This window comes from Furipterus horrens, unplaced genomic scaffold (genome assembly GCF_987537825.1).
Source record: "Furipterus horrens unplaced genomic scaffold, mFurHor1.1.pri manual_scaffold_3, whole genome shotgun sequence".
Lineage (NCBI taxonomy): Eukaryota > Metazoa > Chordata > Mammalia > Chiroptera > Furipteridae > Furipterus > Furipterus horrens.
Window position 1 is genome coordinate 36,954,441 of NW_028327173.1, and position 21,451 is coordinate 36,975,891.

General features: G+C 38.9%; 1 pseudogene; it reads right to left on the reverse strand.

The window, feature by feature from the left end:
- Positions 1–7,395: 7,395 nt before the first annotated feature.
- On the reverse strand, positions 7,396–8,400 carry LOC150014925 (solute carrier family 25 member 3 pseudogene; annotated as a pseudogene).
- Positions 8,401–21,451: the final 13,051 nt, after the last annotated feature.

The following is a 21,451-nucleotide window of genomic DNA, read 5'->3' on the forward strand; positions in this document are numbered from 1 at the left end:
CACAGAAATCTGCATAGAGTGATTTGCATACCAAAAACACACTTGTAAAAGAAACTGTTTGCATAGAAGCCAGGGAGAGATGGGGTTGCCACTGCTGGCATCCATACACACAACGTCCCCAGCCTACTTGCTTTTCATTTCCTATGTGCTGCATTTCCCACAAAGGGTTATGTACTTTATGATGCATTAAAAGTTTTTTAAAAATTGAAACTATTATAACAACATAATCAATAAAATATACTTAAAAATTAAAGCAAATATATCTTGTTTATATTCAAGAACAATTGTAACAACAATATCAACACAGGTTAAATCTTTCTACATTAACAGCCTTCAACTTTTTACTAAGGGACTGATAATGTGTTATAATATATTGAGCTTTTATCTTATGTGTTTTTACATAAATTATTGCTAATTCTCAGTCAGTCTTTAAGGTAGGTGCTATGGTTGCCCATTTACACATGAGGAAACCGAGGCTTGCGGAGGTAAGGGAACTTGCCAAAGCCATCAAGCCAGCAGTGGCGCAGCCTGGTTTGGAAACCAGCCCCTTCCTGTAACCCTCCCACTGCTCCTAACTTCCTCTCTTGTTCTCCACTTTTGCCAGATACCATTGTTTCATATCCAAGGGCTGAGTCTACCAGTCTGGGGGATGGGGGAGGAGTCATGCTGGGAGAGGCGTACCATTTGGTTTACTGACATTTTTTCTGACCAGAACCTGGAAGCTGCCACTCTCAAAGCTCAGTGAAGGTGCCCAGTAAACTAGCTCAGTGACAGACATGGGGTGAATGGGCAATGGCCTGTGATTCAGAGAGTGTCTGCAGGGAGAGACAGATCAGTCGCTGCACAAAGAAGGTACATGGTAGTTGAGATGCAATGGAACCCTCCTGCTCGGTGCCCATGTGCTATCACCAATTCAGTGCCAGCCCAGCTGTATTCTTGGAAACACAGAATGGTTTTGTGTGTGCTTAATTATAATGCTACTTACAGAGAATTTATCAGCAGCAAATCAGATGCTTGATGTATTTCTTAAGAAGAAAAATTGGTAGTGGCTCTTTGAAATTTGTTCATCTGATGAATCCTTTGGATTATTCCAGCATATAGCATTTGAAAGATATCAGCCATTTCTGGAAAAGCAATGGAGAGGAAAGTACACAATGAAAAGACTGAGGATGGCTGCAAAAAAGATTAGAAACTTCTGCTTTCTTTTAAGATGTTTCTTTGTGTGCGTTTTTTCTCACCTAGTTTCTCTTTTTCAGGAAACAAAAGGAAATTTTTTATCTAATCATATATCTCATTATATATGTATCACCGTTATCCACAGGTTCTTGGCATTAAGACTTTATTATTTATTAGTCTCTGTTAGAAAGCAGTTTTTGTAACACTTTTAGTAATAAATCCCTTTTGATATGATGTATAGCAGCTCTGCCTCATAGCAAATTCCAGGCTAAAGCAATAATGTGACAGGTAACTGCTTTGGAGGCAGACAGATTTGGTTTGAATCCTGGTTTTGTTATTCCAGTTTTACCTTACTTAATCTCTCTGACCCTCAGTTTCCTCATCTGTAAAATAAGAAATAGAATATCAGCACAGACCCTGATTGCTTACTCAACAGCCATTTCTCTTTTCTTCTTTGCTAACAGCAGCAACAACAAATCCTAATTTTGTTCATGTCCAATGCGCCTAATCACAGCAAATGCATTGCATTGATCTAAATCCTCCATACCTGTTGTCAGTGATTGGTTTACCGCGTCTATAGGAAAGTTTGTGACATAATTCTGGCCAATGAGGCCAAAGGGGAAATATTCCAGAAGCTTCTGAGGAAGATTTTCTTCTCTGATAAGCCACATAAAGAGAAAGCCCACCTGCCTTTGCCCCCATGCTCCTTGTTCTGGACGCTGTTGTTGAGACATGATGTTTGGTGTTATGGCCACTGTCTCCTGAATAGGAGAGGAGTCATCACCGATGCACTAAAGACAGCAGAATAGAAGGACTGAAAGAGCCTAGGTTCTTGGGTACAACACTGATCTATTAACAACCTTGGTCCACTTATCTCCAGATTTCTTAACAAATGTCATTATTGATTAACCTGTTGTGTATTGGGTTTTGTGTTGTTTGCAGCAAAATAATAATAATGATAATAAAATATGATCCTAACTTATACAAATACTGACCTCACAAGATGGTTGTAAATAAATAATATATTGTACGTAAAATACTCAGCACAATACCTGGCACAGTAAATGGTTGTTAGAAATTATTAGTAACATTTATCAGACATATGTAATGATCTAAAAAATTAAAAGTTTCAAAACACATCAGATAAATAAGATGAATGGTACTGATTCAGCATGACAAAAAAGCTTTATAGTCTTGGTAAGGATGGAGGGAGACATTGAGGTATAAGACAATGATTACAGCAACAAATCCTCTATGTGGGAGTAAGATGTAACTACAGCCAGAATACAACCGCTTTTCGGAGATGAAAGGACCGTGGTTCTTTGCCAGGTTTCCATTCACCCTCTTACAAACAGACAATCACCCTGTCAGCAGCTCCAATTCATGTCTGAAGACTAACAATTACATGTATGTGAATTACCAGCCTTGCAAAGGAGCAGAATTCTTTCAACCCACAGAATATCTTTTTAGAATAACAAATTTTACTAGTATTGTCTAAAAACATGCTTTATTCCCTTATGGCAGGAAAGATAGTTATACTGATATATTAAAAATATATATTTATTTAAGAATATCATTTTCTTAGATATAGCCTACCATTTTGGAGCACTGTGGTAAACTCACAGGACTACATAGAGTATACAGATGAAAGCACCAAGTTTTGAAACAAACCTACTATGATGAAAATTAAGAATACACGAAGATAACATGTGACAGTATCTAGCATAATAGAGGTAATATAATACAGTAGATATTCAATAAATAACCTTAAACCAAATTTTTCTTCACTTTATGTTTTAGCAAATATGCAAATGACAAGATTTCCAACTAACACTGAAGATTAAACACACATATATACTCATATACATATCCGCTAGGATCGGTGTATACCCAGCCAAAAGCGCCTACGCCTTCTATGGCTATGACAGTATACAGCAAGCATTGATTTTCATAACTGATGGCCAAGTGGCTTCCTAAATCCCTGAATTATTAATCATATTCAGCATATTATAAAAGACAAGTAAGCAGGTATACAGACAAAAATTCATCAAGGATTGAAAACAAAAGGGGATTTCTGGTTACCTTGCAGTTAATTAAATAAAACTACCATTTCCTGAACATTTTGGTTAACTGAGATTTTTCTTGTATGCTATATGCACACACTTGCTTTTCTCAAAATCTACCTGCTCCCCTTTCTTTACAATAAAGAGCTAAATTGTTTATAGCTCAACTCCTTACATTGTGAAGTGATTCTCCCAAACTTAGAGATCTTTGCATCTCTAATGATTAAGAGAACTTTCATCCCTTAGAGGCAATTTCCTGGGAGATTTTTTCCTACTTATTTGTATGGAATTTTATATGACAATGTCACAGCCGTATGTTTACTTTTGTAGTCTAGTGTTAACTTGAACTAAACAAACTGAACTATAAAGCGTGGAGTCACCCTATTCCCATTTACCTTTCATACTTCATTTCATATCACCCTCTCTGCAGTTGAATGGCTCCAGACAAAAGAAACTAGGCCAGTCTAACTCCTGCTTATCCTCTAGGTCTCATCTCAAACATCACTTATATGTACAATCTTAAACACCCTATACTTCTTTGCAGAATTTTGCAAACTGTAATTATTTTTCCTACTAGTGTATAAGCTCCACAAGGACAGAGCCATATATATATAAGAATATAGTATATAATACACATAACACACAAAATGTGTTAATCAACAGTTTGTTATCAGTAAAGCTTGTGATCAACAGTAGGCTATTAAGTTTTGGAGGAGTAAAAATTTTATGTGGATTTTTGACTGAGTGGGGGTCATTACTTAAACCTCATGTTGTTCAAGGATCAATTGTATCATGCTCATCACAAAAACCCTTCTGCCTAGCACAATGCTGGGCACATGGTAGATGTTGATTTATAGTGTCCTAGATGGTTATGGGGAGAATTACCAAGTTGCCTCTAAAATTTTAGATATTCTTATCACTGAAGGTCTCCAAATATGGTAACCAAATGGACACACACATACACACAAACCTTAGTTATAATAACATTGTTAGTACCCTCCCTACGTACCCACCCACCCAAATATTAGTCACATTCAAAAAATCAAGACAAAGCCTTCTAAATAATATTGAAATTTAAATTTCCTTTCAAAGTTCTTTGCTCATGATTTAAAAAAATAATTGATCTTTAAGACCACATAAAACAAGTATAATTGAATGTGTGCTTATCAAAATGTGATCACCTGACTTCTGTGATTATTATTGCCTTAGAAAAGCTCAAAAGAAATCCTTTAAACTAAAGACATGCTTGTACAGCAAGAAGTACTCATAGCATCAATATCTTGATTGTGTTCAGTGTTTATCAGTGTGGTACTAACATGTAAATATGGCCTTTGTTTTTCAAAATTTTACCTTTTCTCTTCATTCACTTCTCAAAGGACAGATCAATGGATAGGATTACAGTACCCTATCATAAAATTAATTTCATATACTTGAAAAAGCTACTTTAATCACCACCTAGGGGAATAGATAAATAGCCTAAGCCAGCTGTTTTAGCTGTAGATACTAAAGATTAGAGGGAAAAATTAGAAAATGTGATAGAATAAAGCCACTTGTTAAAATTGCAGTACCACAACTTAAAAAAAAAATTTTTTTAAGCACTGTATTTATGATCATCAGTTCCTTCAAATTAGGATTGAGGCACTGACCTGGTGTAGAAAATAATTGAAATATTAAGTTAAATGCATTAAAATATTTTGCAGTTTGGTTACTTCTAAGCTACTATGCCATAGGTTTTTTTTTTTTTTTTTTTACAGTGAGACACATAGTGCAAACTTTCCATTAGTGACAGATTAGGAAAATTTATAGTATATACAAATAGAAAAAATTTTAAATAATTTGGAGGTACTATAGAAATAAATTTACATAAAAAGGATAGTCTTTGGTTATGTCCAGAGGCTAAACTAATGAAGAAAATGTGAACTCTGATTCAGACTGTATCACTTAGCTGTATGACTTTGAGTAAATGACCTAGCCACTGAGAATATGAAATGGACTACTGCAAAGACTGAGATTATCAGTAAATATAAAATGTCTAAATAATACCAGATGTATACTATGGCTTTTCTAATTCTAATAGAGATGCATGATTTCACAAAGCAGTTATTATAAACAGGTAAACCACTGAAATTTAAATTGTCCCAAGGAATAATAATGAGGAAAAAATTTCTAATGATTCTAAGCTCATGTTTCCTTTATTTAAATTATCTTTTATTCTTCCTTGTTAGCTATCCTGGGCCCTATTTATTCAGACAAACATTTGTAAACTACCACCAACAAAAAATGTTGAACAGAAATCTGGGGACTAAATATGAAAACTGCTGACACAAATTAAGTAAACCTGTTTTCTTTACCATGTCCATGACATTCAGAATCATGGCAAACAGTTCTCCTTAGATTCTTCTCTAAACATAAGCAGTGTATATTACAGAAATTACCTGGAACTGTTAACAGAACAATCATGAAATACCACAGACAGAGCAAGCGGTCTCTTACTACTTTGAAATTCCATAGATTTTGTAGTAATTCCTTAAATTATATTACTGATAGAAAATACTTCATTTAATAACTTGTTGACCAAAGAAATTTCCTCCATTTTACAAGACGACACTAGATAGCAATATATATTTTTTAAAGTCTTGTAAAAATGAACATGCACAATTTAGTTCCTTGAAATGTTTATCATTCTTCTTCACTGAGAACTATTATTTTCAAAAAACCTGGACATTAATCACCTAGGAAAGGTTAAAGTGTCTTAACAACTGATAATGACCCTTCCCCTACATCCTCCCCAATAAAAAACAAAACAGAAGCACTAAATATAAATTTAATTTCATGTCATTCACAAGTTCTGACATTTTTCTTCCAAGTTCTTTATTATCCAACCAAAATATTTCAAACATACTTAGATAAATTTTAACTTCTGTTAACCATTACACAATTTATCACATAGTTAAAACATTAACATATTCTAAGTTTATAGTCTTTAACACAAATTGTTAAGGCAGTCATGTAACATTTTGATAAGTTATATCAACTATAATGATGTTTATTATTTTACAAACATCTGTAGTTCACAGAACTTCATTAATTTTATAGTTTTCCCAGAGATATGAAAACTACAGAAAACTGAGAATGTGCCTTATAACTTAACTTCAAAAAATTGTATGAACCTCAGTCACTAGGAAGATCACTGAAACATCTACCAAATTAAATTAATGGCATTTGTTACATTAAAAGTGAATTTTTCCTCCAAAGTCACCAAAACCATTCTTTAATATTCAACAAAAAATTGTTGGAATTTGTAGGGTTGTGTGTATGTGTTTTAATGTAAGGGTGGTATGATCTTCTTTGGATGTATGGCTGTTGAAAGCTGAGTTATACAGAATAATAGAGAACAGAGGCTTTTTAAAACATATTTATTCCCAAAGCCTGCCCTTCATCTCATTTTGGTTTTCCACATTGATCCAATTGTAGCACTTCCTGGAGAGAGCTATGTCCTAACTAGCAACATCAGGGAGAGAATTGGACAAAGCAAAATGAGAAAATGCTGATCTTCTCATGTTATGCCTCTTTGAAAACAATGTATGCATTCTAAGCTATCAGGTACTATAAGTCACAATTTAACCTTTAATACTTTTTTTTTTTTTTTTACCTGTAATGGAGATGAACAAGAAATACCGAATGAGTCCTTCATCTATTCAATAGGTGCACGATTTCTATTGAGATGAATGCCATGTAGCAGAATTTTACTTTGTTCCCTGTCCCATATAGCTGTGCTGACCTTAAAACCTCATTAGTAGGCTATTCAGTAGTGATGCTTGAATAATCTCCACTGAATCGAAGGAGGTACAATCTAGAGACATGAAATTACCTAACATTAATTCCTGTTAAGAAAATTTTCCCCTGTAATTGTTGAAAAACTATTGAGTTAAAGCAACCATGCCAACTTTCCGAAGATAATTGTTGCAAATGAAACAATTCCAATCCCGTTGGATTGCCAAACAGGAATCAATCATTTAAGGGGAACTCGAACTGCATATTAAGTCACCTCTCCAAAAAAATGTTAACATTTTACACACTAGAACTGTCTGAACGCACTCCCCCACTGGATCAAAATACCGGCCTATGGTGGCTACCGGACTTGACAAATCCACGCCTACTTTTGCTTCTTGAGGGATTCCGGTGCTTGAGCGACTGGAGGGCGAGGCAACTTGAAATAGACCTTGACCGAGTCATAGATGAACCACTGCAGCGCTGTCAGGGTGCCAATCATGACGATCCGGGCAGACAGGCCCTTCCACACTCCCCCAAACCCCAGTTTGCAGAGAACTCCAAAAGCTGTGCTTCCTTTCTCCTTGTTCAAAACAGAAACTACAGAGTCAGCCGGGTGGGACACGACGGCGCAGAAGATGCCAGCAATGTAGCCGGCGACGAAGGTCACAGCGAGCTGCTCGGCTCTGGTGCTCTGGCTCTGGGGCTTGGGCACCACATACTTGTAGAGGGCTTCCACGGTGCGCTCGAAGCAGGCGAACTTCATCATGGTGTAAGGGATCTGCCTCATCCAGAGCGGCGCCACGCCTTTGTAGAAGGCCCAAAGGCCCTCCTCGCTGTACATCCTGGGGGCCGCGGCCCGCAGCGTGCTGGCGTAGCCCGGCTGCGTCTGGATGCGGACCTTCACCGCCTCCATGGGCGCCAGGGCCACGTCGGCAAAGAACTCGGCGCTGGCCGAGGCGGCCAGGTACAGGCTGGTTCTCCACTCATAGGCCTTCTGCTGGCCCAGGAGCTCCGCATAGCGGATCTTGAAGACCTCGTAGAGGCCGAACTTGAAGAGGCCCTGAATGGAGTAGCCGAGTAAGGTTGGAGCCCAGCCTCGGGCCAGGCCGCGCAGCTCGTCATCCCGCACCGTCACACCAAAGCCGCTCAGGATGCCCTTGTACTTGCCGGGGTCCACCTGCATGCGGCACTTCACCAGGTCCAGGGGCACAACGGCCGTGTGCGTCAGCCCACAGCTCACCATCCCGCCCAGACCGCATAGCAGCAGGTATCTCGTAGAGCCACATTCATAGCTTTGTTTCTCCGCAACTGCCGCCGTCCACAGCCTGCCCTTGCTTCTGCCCTCACTGCTCGTCTGCAGGGCTCGGGAACTGCCACCTTCACACATGGCCACTCTCCGTATAATCACACAAGTCCCTTAGCCAAGGCTCTTTCCTGCTCAGGGGCCGCAGAACAGGTGCACATGCGTAGTGAGCATCCCTCGCGACCCCGCCAGACCAACGGTCAGGCCGAGCGAGCTGACAAGGAGGCGCCCACAGGGTTTCCGCCAACGCTCCAACCGCGTCTGCACAGCTCCTACTGGCTGGGATGGCGCGCGGTACTCGAAGCCCACTCGCGAGAGTTTAATTAGGAGAATCGCCGGGCAGCTCATCCCCAGGATGTGCTGCGCCCCCCCCCTCACTCCTGCAGAAGGGGCTTCTTGTAACAGCAGGAATCCTGCCCCTCAGCCCTCCTCATTCAATGGTCCGTGGTCCCTAGGTCTTACCTTAGTGAGGCCGGTGGCAACTCTGCTACCTAGTCCTCTACGAAGATGCTAAAAAAGTGAATCAACAAGTACAAACATGAGTAAACACAGGTATAGGCGAGTAAATAGATGAAGAGGTTGGCGAGGGGGTGAAGAGTCGCCATGCACAGTAGCCTTCCTGAAAGGCCTTTCTGGAGTCCTCATCCAACTGTGCCCCCTTAAAGTAATGGTCATCTCCATGGCAACAGAGTATTCTATGAAGGCAGTGGGCAGAGAGAACTAAGAACCTGGCACTGTAGGCCCAGTCTTGAGGCCCCCAGTTTTACAGAATATTCTTATCTGGTAGATGGGGATGACATTTCCCTCCTCCCAACACACTTCATTTCTATTTTGCCTCCAAGAGTTGTAGTGTGAGAGCTTAGGAAGCATGGAAGTAAACTGAGGGTGGTGTGGGGAGCTAATTATTTTCATTCATTAGATATTTTTTTCATTGACTCCTGAATCCCTGCCATGATTTTTGATATTATGAAAATGAGTCAGAAATCCTCTCTTCCGCATAGGGAGCTTGCAGTCTCATTGGCCTGGAAAATGGGAACTGAGTAACTCCATGCTTAAATCAGTAGCATGCATTCATTTATTCACCCACTGTGTGCTGGTCCTGTGTAGGACTGCAGGTTTAGGGAAGAGCTAGACATATTCCTTCTTACTTCTAAACAAGGAGATTTTAAAAATCAGTATTGTGTGATCAGTATTAAAACAGTTTGAATAAAGTTCTAGATGAACAATGAGGGGCAGTTGATTCTGCTTGATGAGGTTAAGAAGGCTTCTCAGGGATGACAACGTAGCTAAGTCTTGAAGGATCCATGGAAATCTGCTATGTAAATAAGCATAGAAAGGTAATTCAAGGTAAGGGCAAATATGAGTGTATGAATAATTTGACATGGTGGAAACTAGCAAGGGATAATCTAGAAAAAAAGAACTGGGTCAAATTAGGAAAAGCCTTAATGCCTTGTTGAGAACTTTGATGTTTATCCTGTAGGGAGGCCAGTATTTTTCAGAAGTGTGATCCATAGACAACCTGTTTCAGAATCACCTGGGGTGCTTTAGTTATAATCCCAGATTATATCCCAAACCACCTGAATGAAAATCTCAGAGAGCAGGGATATACAACTTTAATAAGCTCCCTTAGGTGTATTCCTCATTAAACTTTACTAAAGTTTGAAAACCACAGTATGTGGATGACAGAAAGTCAAGGATTTAAATTTCTCTCATCAAGAATTCAGTAGTTAAATCCTGAACTAGGTATTTATACAAATCTGAAAATTAATCAGGCTGTACACTTAAGATTAGTGCACATTATGTGTGTTTTACCATAATTTAAAAAAATGACTGGTATAAAGTTCTAACCACAAACTAAGGATGATGACCTGAGTAGAGGCAGATACGAATTTTCTCAATCAACAAGTTTTATTGAACTCCTGTCCTTATTGTAGTCTTATACCAGTGTTACATTAATTAAATGAGGAGGGCATTAGACTGAGGGGGTTCTGATGCCTTAGTAGTCTACATAAGGTAACCAAAACATAAGCCTATCAACTCCTCAAGGTTAAAAAATTGAAACCAAAAGACAACCAACCACAAACAGCCAACTAGGCTTTCCCAAATAAGGCAGCCACTTAAGCTATAGTCAATCAAATAATTTCCTTGCTTTCCTTTGGCATCTTCTCAGTAAAAGTCTTTTCCCAGCTCCTGTCAGTGGAGCACATCTGATTATTTCCCATTTGACACTGCCTGATCTGAATCAAATTTTTTATGTTTTTTTTTTTTTTTAGTATATTTTATTGATTATGCTATTATAGTTGTCCCAATTTCTTTTCCCTTTGCTCCCCTCTGCCTGGTATCCCCCTTCCCTCCAGCAAGCCCACCCCCCTTAGTTCATGTCCATGGGTCATGCATATAAGTTCTTTGGCTTCAACCTTTCCTATATTATTCTTAACTTCCCCCTATTTTGTACCAACAAATTATGCTTCTTTGGTGAAGTATATATATATATATATGGGGGGGCAGTTTTTGTGTATGTCTGTCCACTTACCTCTGCCAGATCAACTTGTCTTACAGAATTAGGAGCAAAATATGTATGCCAGAAAACTGTCCTTTATTAACTCACCTCTCTTATGTTTTTCTGATTTTTGCAGTATTAAGTAGTGTGCCAGACATTAATTTGTATTTAATCTAGGCTGGTAAATTGTGACTTAAAAAATGGCATAGAAAATACTTTAGCTGAGCCTGCAAAAGCATGGCTTACTTTGCTTACATATCATCTCATTGTTCAGTATTCTATCTAGTCTCAAGTAAGTATTGGCCAGCTCATCAGTGAGAGTGAACTGAAGTAGTTACGTGGATTATTCTCTCTGCTTTAACATGTACAGTGAATTTAAGCAGGTAACTTTATCTCCCATTATGAATCTCTATAGCTATCATAAGACTTTAGAGAATATAGTTTGGGGTATGTTATTTTATTTTAGAAAGCAAATGAAGGACAATGGGAAGGGGGAGGGGAACTCAATATTTATTAAGTACTATTGTGTGTTAGACACTCTAATATAGTAGAAAAAGTCACAGCTTTCGGCAAAAATACATTCTGAGTTCACCTTTTTTTCTAACTATTGAACTTAGACAAATTATTTAGCTCTTTCTGAGCTTTATTTATTTCATTTAAAAATCTGTAATTAGGGTTAATTATAACCTTTTAGAGATGGTATAAGAAAAAATAATGTGCATAAAATATCTAGGCCAGTGCCCTGTGTACATAACGAACATTCTATGAATGTCAATTCTGTTACTCACCCTCCTTTTCTGGTCCTCACAGAACTCATGTTTCTGTGATGCTACAGACTTCGCTCTTTCTCCTTCATTTGAGTGGTTGATTTACTCAGTTAACTAAATTCCAACTGACTTTGATGATTTAGGACAGGAACTGATGAAATCATAACTGGCAGAAATGCGAACTTCATTGACAATGCCCCAGATGTGTCACAGCATAAAATAAGTAGGACAGAGATTGCTTATCTGTGGCACAGAGAGGAACAGGACAGACAACTGGACAACCTCCCTCCACCCCCAATATAACCCTTCTAACCTGGTTCCTTAATCAATTGAATTCTAGCTAGGGTGACCAACTCAACCAGGTGTGCCCTGGACTCTCCTAGTCGTAGCACTAAAAGTCCAGTGTTGGACTTCCCGCCAAGATGAAGGCTTAGACTGACATCCTCAGTCGACTTCCCTCTACAACAAGAAAGGAATACATCTACCTCAAAACAAAAGATAACTAGAAATTCCAGAAAATGAAACTACACGGAAGCCCAATGTATGAAGTTATAAACTAGCAATGCTCATCGGACAGGTAGGAAGAGCGGAAATCGGGCGGTGCTGTTTGCAGTAGCACCAGGGACAGTGGCAGGGAGAGCAATCCGGGCTGCAGTAGACTCCCAGCAGCTAGCTCATGACCCCAACGCTGGGAAAAGCAGCACCCGCATTGCCTCGGAGGGCGAGACCCAGAGGGCGGGAGGACAGGTCCCAGTCTCTCAGAAGAGAATAACGACAGGAATCCATCTTGGACCCCTGCCCCCACACAAAATGCCTCAGCGCTGTGATAAAGGTTGTGGATCACCACTGGCTCGCGGGGTAGTGACGACAAAGCACCAAAGTGCAGCAAAAAAGGTTGCGGATCGATGCCGGTTGAAGGGTTGTGACGAGTACATGGGCTCTGCCCCCTATAGCCTGCTCAAGAAGCAAAGCAAAACACAAATCTGTCAAAATGAGGCAGACAACTATGGAAATCCCGGTGACGCAGCTCACCAGGCAACAGATGAAGAATTTGACAGACGAACAAATAAGAAACCTTTCAGAGGCTCAATTCAGAGCTATAGTCATTAGGTGGCTTACAGAATTAACAAAAGATTTGGAACAAGACGAGAAAGGATTGAAAGCCACTCATACTGAAAAGAACGAAAACACATACGAGACAAGTGGTGAGGAAATAAAATCCAGAGATCAAATCAACAAAAAGGAACATACGGAAGGAACAACCAGTCAACCAGTGCAGAAAAAGGAAACAGAAAGCAAGGAAAGTGAGGTGAGAATCAGAAACCTCTGGGACAGCTATAAGAGATTGAACATACGGATTATAGGATTGCCAGAGGGCGAAGAAGAAGAACTAGAAATTGAAAAGTTATGTTAAAAAGTAATAAAGCAGAACTTCCTGAACTTGGGGAAGGAAATAGACTTACAGGTCCAGGAAACACAGAGAGTTCCAGAAAAACTGGACCCAGGGAGAACCACTCCAAGACACATTATAATCAAATTGTCAAAAATTAAAGATAAAGAGAGAATCTTAAAAGCAGCAAGAGAGAAGAAAAGAATCATATACAAAGGGGTCCCAATTAGACTATCAGCTGACTTCTCAAGGGAGACCCTGCAGGCAAGAAGGGACTGGCAAGAAATATTCAAAGTAATGAAAACCCAAAACCTACAGCCACGAATACTCTATCCAGCGAAACTGTCATTCAGAATATAAGGGCAGAGAAAGTGCTTCCAAGACAAAATAAAACTGAAAGAGTTCATTAGATCCAAACCACTATTATATGAGAGTTAAAGGGACTGGTTTAGAGAAAGGAGGATCAAAACTATGAACATTAAAATGAAAACTGCATCACAAGACCAACAACAGAAGCTAGAGAATTGAAACAAAGGCAAACTAAATAGGCAACGAGAGTGGGAAAAGAACTATAGGTATGGGGAACATACTGGGGGGAGGTCAGCAGGGAGGGGGAAGTGGGAGAGGGAGGGAGATAGTACAGGAATTAAGAAGCATAGTAGGAGGGAATGGAATAGACAGGAAGATGTTGAGAACTATACGCACAACCAGTAGACATGGACTAAAAGGGGGGGACAACTGGAGGGAGGGGGGCCACCGGGTGGAGGGAGCAGAGGGAAGGGAAATTGGGACAACTGATACAGTATAATCAATAAAATATATTAAAAAAAAAAAAAAAAGTCCAGTGTCCCTGAACCCTCTCAATCCCAGGCAAATCAGAATGGTTGGTCACCATACTTTTAGGAGTCTGAACTGTCCCCACGGCTTTCAGTCACTGCCAGCGTGCCACAGTATAAGAATTACTGCTTTGGACCTAGGCATATCTGGGTCTAAATCATGGCTCATTCCACATCTAGCTGTGAATCTTGTAAAGGTTATTTAAATTTATTGAACCTCAGTTTATCTATAAACTTCATCCTCATCTTCCCTGAATTTGTAATGAAATTCATATTATTATTAAAATAATTAAATTATAGCACAGTGCTTGCAATGTTGTAGGCCCTCAACGAACGTTAGGTCTTTCCTTCCCGACTTCCTTATACTGAATACAGTTTCATTATCCCCTGGGGTAACATCTCCCTAAAAGTCCTTGAAGCTCAAGGAAGGCGGCCATCAGGCAGCAGGCGGCACTGCTGCCACTATTCCTTTCTTTCTACCAGCTCCTCTATGCACCCCTATGCTCCCTTATCCTCACACCAAAGCAGTAAAGCTTTAGTAAACCAATGATCAAAGATGGCTAAACTCTAAACCCACACTTGGTTTTAACTTATCTAAATGTGTCCCACATGGCTGCAATAATGTTCAGGGTATATCAGGACCATTTTAAATTCTGTACATTTAATTTATAATCCTTCTCACTCCAGGAGGTTTATGATGTGCCAGAGGGTCAAATGTTTATTCTTAGAATTATTTAACCCCAATCAACTAATTATTCTGATGAATTGTATACTTTTCATCTTTTTGCTTGACCAGATTGGAAACAATGACAGGCATTCAACTGGGTTTTATTTGTAAAACTCTGACAGATTAGAATTACGGAGTTCCTTAAACTGTCTCTTAAAATAAATATTCCTGATTTATCTGGCAAGTTAAAGAGGAAAAAGCAACAATCTCCAAACTCATTAAACTAAGTAGGTCTAACCATGTTTAAAGAACATGTTGCAGGAGGTAATGATCACTATGCTTAGATAAAAACTGTTCATAAGAAATCTTCTTGTCTTTTTTTTTTTATGTTTGCTTGTTTAAAGAATTATCTTTGCAAAGCAACATTAGTGCTCCTAGTGGTAATTGTTTACCTTGGGTGACTTCTAGGGCAGAAGGGAATAAATAAAATAATTTTAAATTATGCCTCCAGAGTTCTTAAAATATTAAATATCCAAAGGACTACATTTATCAAGCAGCATGTAAATAATCAACCAATGCCCTCTGGCTGGGATTTTAGGAAAATCTGATGGGTTACGTATTACTGGAATGGTATAACCTTAGTATATAATGACATCCTTTTATTTTTTTTCTAGTTTATACAGCATTTTACTGGTAATTTAAATAATAAGATAAATATGAAATTATTCCTATAAAATAACATCAATGCATTTGAAAATTCAAAATGCAAACTGAGTTTTATTAGACTCTCCTGGCTAACATAATCTAGAATTCAGATAAATATTTCCAATTCTAAAGCATGAGACAGTGTTTTGATTTCATTAAAAAGGCCCTAAGTAACAAAGTACATTCAAGTTAGTGGGGGTACTCTAACCAACATGAGAAATGGACCTGTGAACGTTGTGTATTTCCTATGGCAATGTTGCAACAGCTCGAATTTGAGCTGCTATTGAAAAACTTGTCTTTGGAAGTGGAAGGAGGACTGAGCAGATTGATCTCTCATTTGGTGCTGTCCAAAAGAAATACAATGCAAAATATATATATAATTAAAAATTTTCTGGTAGTCACATTAAAAAAGGAAAAAAACCCACATATTAAAAAGTAATGTTATTTGACTTAAAGTAAAGATGGAGGCATAGGTAAACATGCTTTGCCTCCTCACACAACTACAGAAAAAATTACAACTAGACCTCAAAACAAATAACACCTAGAACTGTCAGAAAACCAAGCTGTATAGAAGTCTGACAACCAATGGTTTAAAGAAGCCACATTCATTCAGATGGGTAGGAGGGCTGGAGACATGGAGGTGGGTGGAGAGGTGTGGAGATGCAGTGTGGTGAGGAGAGGCAGCGGAACAGGCAGTCCCACACTTACATGTGGTCAGTAAAAATCAGGAGGGATTCCTTGGGAGCAAGCGATCCCAGCCCCAGGCCAGACCGCACAGCTGTAAAAATCAGTGGGGATTGGGGCAGCAGAAGAAACTGCCAGATTTTCAGGAGACTCTGCTTAAAGGGCCCACAAGATATTAGAACATACACAGACCCAGCCCCTCTAAAATTCAGCACCAGGGAAAGAGCTGGAGGGGGCACCAGTTGCATTTGGGGAGTAAGTGAAGTGACTGGGAACAGGGTGAGTGCTGGGCAGACCTCCAGAAGCCAAGCAGTAGCATTTTCCCCTCTCCAAGCCCCCCTCCCACACAGCCACAAAGCAGTGGAGCAGGTTGCCTGCCTGGAGATTACCTAAGGCTCCACCCCACACAATCTACAGGTGCCTTTACTACAACAGGCCACACTACTAAGACAGGGAGTCAAAAAAGCTCTACCCAACATACAGAAACAAACACAGGGAGGCCAAATTGAGAAGACAAAGAAATATGGCCCAAATGAAAGAACAGAAGACCCTAGAGAAAGAAATTGAACAAAACGGAGATAACCAACCTATCAGATGAAAAGTTCAAAACACTGGTGATCAGGATACCCAAAGAACTCATTGTACAGCAACAACATAAAACATGAAAAGGACCCAGGCATAAATGAAGGTTGCACTAAGTGAAATAAAGAAAAAAAAAAAATCTACAGGAAACCAACAGTGGAGGGGATGAAGCTGAGAACCAAATCAACAATTTAGAACATAAGGAAGGAAAAAGCATTCAATTGGAACAGGAAGAAGAAAAAAGAATTTTAAAAAAGTGAGAATACACCGTGGGTATGAAATTTCTTAACTTCTCTAAGCTTCCGTTTTATCTTTTTTCAAATAAACACAATAAAACTACCTCACTTATAGATGTTGTTCTGGGGTTTAAATGAGACCATGACAGCAAAGCTGTAAGCATATATGAAATATTAATATTAAATGGGATAAATGTGGGAATTTACAGTACCTTGTACAAATATTTTTACTACTGCTACTACTACTCAGACCCAAAGAAGTTAAGTGATTTAGCTGAGGTAACACAGCTAATAAGTAGTGATCCAGCTCTTACCCAGTTTGCCTGTCTTTAGAGCAGTTTTTCTTGCCATCTGTTTATAGTTATAACATGGACTGAATTTTTTACTGACTCTGACATAAAATGAAAAGGTCTTTTGAAATATAAATTCCTGATATCTGCTTGCCATTTTCATAAAAGCAGAATTTAGGGGAAAATTCTGTGCTGGCTCTCTCTCTCTCTCTCTCTCCCTCAATAAATAGGAATTTGGTGTTCTAAGAAACTAGACAAGGAACATACATAGAAAAAGGGACATTAAATTTAATTTTCTTTGCTCCTTTGTTCTTGTTGACTCTAATTTTACTAGAGAATAGTTGCCCTGCATATATTGGCATTAGATTTATACATGTGTTAAATCAAATTTGCATTTTAACAAAGGACAGATATTAAAGCTATTATTCCCTTTTAATAATGTATACCCTCTTCAGCTGCTTTCTGTTTTGATTTCATCTCACTCTTCTCACTCCTTTGTCTTCCATCACTGCCCAGCCTCTTTAAGGTTCCTAGGAGATTCATATGAATCAGTCAGCAGGGCTCCAGAGTTAGAAGGAACAACCCTGCCTAGCACTGTACTAGTTCAGGGCCATGACTAGTCTTAAATGTGTGTCCCACCTAAACCATCCACCCCAAATAAAACCCTACTCAAATTCATTTTAATCTTGAAATACCTATGCAAGTCCTAGTTATTTATTTTTCCACTTTCTGAAAGAAAAACCCAGGGCGGGGACTAGACGTTGGGATATGTGTAGTGTGGCCTGGCTCTTACCCTATCATTTTCTCTTCTTAGTCTTTTATAGCAAAGCCCATATCTCACCCCAAAAATTCACTCCAAGATCTGGCTACTGCTTAACTACACCTCATCTCCCTCCAGTCACCTGACCTCAATGTATTATAGCCACACTGCAGGACTTCAAGTATGTTGTTCCCTCTGTTGGGGACACACCTTTCCGACTCCTGTACCTGGCTACTTCCTATTCATCCTTCAGACTTCAACTTAGACATCAGCCCTTCAAGGAAGTATTCCTTGATTTTTTGACCAAGGTTAGGACCCTCATATGAGTTCCCATAGTATCCTGCCCCCTCCGCCCCCATCATTCACCTTTCATTTAGAATTGTTTACTGTATGGTTTGCCAGCTAGTATGTAGGACTAAAGGTAAGAATCCTGTCTTTTTATTTACTTGTGTCCTTTATGTTTATCACATAGTTGGTACTCAAATAAATATCGGCTGTAGGTGGAGGAAAACAACTAAGCAGGGTGTCCTAGGAAGTTTCCCCAGGTTGCTACCACCTTTACCCCCTTTTGCCCCAACTGTAATGGGGTATATAATAAGACAAACATTTCTACTCATCAAAGTTTTCTTGAAGAGATCACTGTGTTTGTTTAAAAGAAATATTGAGTTAGCAGACATATGGTTAAGAACATGGACTTTAAGGATAGATTTCTTGGTTTTGAATTATGGCTCTGCCATTTAATGGCTGAAAAACTTAGGACAAGTTACTTAACTTCTCTAGGTAGGCCTCAGTTTCTTCATGGATAAAATGTGGGTGAAAATAATAGAACCGACCTTAGAGGGCTGTTATGAGGATTATATAAATTAATACACATAAAGGACTTAAGAATTACTGGCACATATACATATTTAGTGATAGCTGTTACTATTACTATTATTAAACCATTAGGGACATAAGGTGAGTTCAAGGAAACAAAGTTGATCCCCAAATTCTGCTTGTCAGGACAGTGGTCCTATTCATTCTGGGCTTTCTGTTTTGTATAATGTTTGGGGAAAGTTGCTGAAGCCAAGTTGATTTACTGTGCCAATTACAACTTTGACATTGGCAAGAGAGGGAGGCAAGATTCATTTATACATTCAACAAATATTTACTGAATGTCTATTTTGTGCTAGACATAAAGGAAAATAAGGTAGTCACCGCTGTTACAGAGCTCTCAAAAATCTAGGAAGGAGGAGCTAGAGGCTGGGTACTGGGGGATGGGGGGAGAAGAGGGACAACAGACCAGTTTCTTTCCAGTGGGTGTGGCACAGCAGAATTGGATCTTGAGAAAACAGGAATGCTAGGGCAGGACCCTTAAAGCTTCAGCTATAGGATGTGTCATGTAAATCCTCCCCTCTGTCCCTTGCAAAATCTTTAGTAAAGTTTTCATTGCTCCCTTGATAAAGCCTGAAGAAGGGAAAGACAACAGATAATCTGGGTTACAGCTGCTGGGAGAAAGATGTTATTGGCCAAAAGACCTTCCTTACTCTTGAGTGCCACCATTAAGGAAACATTACAGTGCCTGCAATATTTAATGATTATAAATGATACCCCATGCATTGCATAATATAGGGCTCTTAAAAATGAATGTGAATTAAACAGTACCAATAGCAACCATATTAACCAAAGCGAAGAGGCATTATTCAAGGTAGGGAACCTGGGACTCCGAGGGGAAAGAGGCCATTACTGTAGCTGGGAGTCATATATGACCACCAACTAGACCCTTTATGGTGAATTAGTCAAACTGCTGATTCCTCAGCAACTATAACTTGTTACTTTATAAGCCATTGCTTATGGTGATGCAGACTGACTTAAACATAAATTTCCTAAGGTTTAGGTGTGGGGAAGGAAGGGGAACCTTGTGTACTTATTGCTCCCATCCTTTTGACTTCCAGTTCTTTACTTCGATGTCATTACCTTCTGCTACCATCTTTTTAAGTAAAAATTTAAAGAAATGTATACATTTTAAAAGCTGCAGCCTACAAAGTAATCAGTCCTCAAGCTAAATAAAACAAAACTATCAATTTGCCTGAATATCCAAGAGTGAAATAAATAAAGCTCTGTTGGAATTTACCTATATAAATTGAGACTTTAGTGGGGAAGAGAAATAGTCTTATTTTTTTTTTCCTCTTATATTTATTTACTGTATAAACCCTGTGGTTTCTACATCTTACAATGTGACTACTGATTTAAAAGATATATGGTTGTTTATTAATGTTCTAAAGCATTATGCAAATTCACATCACCTCAGGAATATTTTGCCCCTAAAGCTATGAGGTAAATATAAAAGCATTTTGTAGTTAACAAGGTTAAAATGTGTTAATTCAAATAGTTGGGTTTGAATAGGATTTTCCTTTAAATCATTAATAGGACAATAAAAAGAATTTGAGTGGTCAAGCAGGAAATGTAAATGAGAGTGGTTTCTTTTTTTAGGCCTTATCATCTCATGTAACCTGATATTAAAAATTTAAATTTGATAATGCAGAAAATGACCTTACAATTCACAGTATCATGAAACACGGAAGCTTATGCCCCAGATTTTTTTGACAGTAGTGCCAAACTATGATTTTTAAGTACCATTTTCAAATGACAGGGTCAGTGAAAAAATTATTTTTAATTGGGGGTAGTCAGAAAAGAACTTGCCTGTCCTTTTATCAGAGACAAACTTAGATCTCTTTAAATGGATGTAAAATTACCAGTGAAATTTCTGAAGGGCCAAATAATACAGAAGGATATACTCTTGCCCTCTTAACAAGATATGAATGTATTTCTAGCAGAAAAAAAGGCTTTACAAACCCTGATTCAGCCTTTCAGTATCTAATCAGCCTCAGAATGGCAAACGTTTCCTATTCTCAGGCAGCTGGTGAGAAATGCGAAGCTCAGCAGCAACCAGAGGCACAGGAAAATCAAGGAGGACACTAGCTAGGCCTTAGCTTCTACAGAACATTCTGCTACCAGAGAGTTTCAGAGAAAGGGCAATTTAAAGTGCACATGTTTTAGTCAGATGTTAACCATAACTATCTCCTTAAGCTGATGGGTTCTATGATTAGAAGCTTTCAACTTAAGTGTGAGTGCCCCCCCCCCTTTTTCTTTTCAGGGACATAAAAAAAAAAGATTTCAGGGTGTCACAAATGTCTATCACACAAGAAAATGAAGTAATTTAGTAGCCTTGGGAAACTATGAAATTTATGCCAGCTTTTCAGGCATCCCAAGATTTGGGGTGCTTTACAAGTATAACTAAATTCATGGCAAAGTAAAGCACTGACTCAAACACATGCTAAAACATCCTATGTCTATTTTACTTTAAAGCATTTTAAGTATGCTTTACTTTGGGAGGCATCACATACGTCAACACGCCATTTTCCAGAAGTGAAGAGTCTTACATGGGAACTACTATCAGGACACACCTGTGAGCAACCATCGCACTGCACTGAGCTCTTGAGAATATTCTGGAAGCATCACTGGGAACGGCTGCTTCTCTGCAGGGGCGAGGAATGAAATTTAGCAGAAGCAGCAGCCTTTGGAAGGAGAAACACGGTTTGCATCTTAGAAAGCTTTTCTATTGGAATGGGTTTACTGAGAGCTACATTCCTCTGGAGCTTTAAATCTGCGGACCGTTGACTATTACTCCGCCTTTTTTGAGTTACAAAATACCTTGTCTCTGGGGTAACAAAAATAC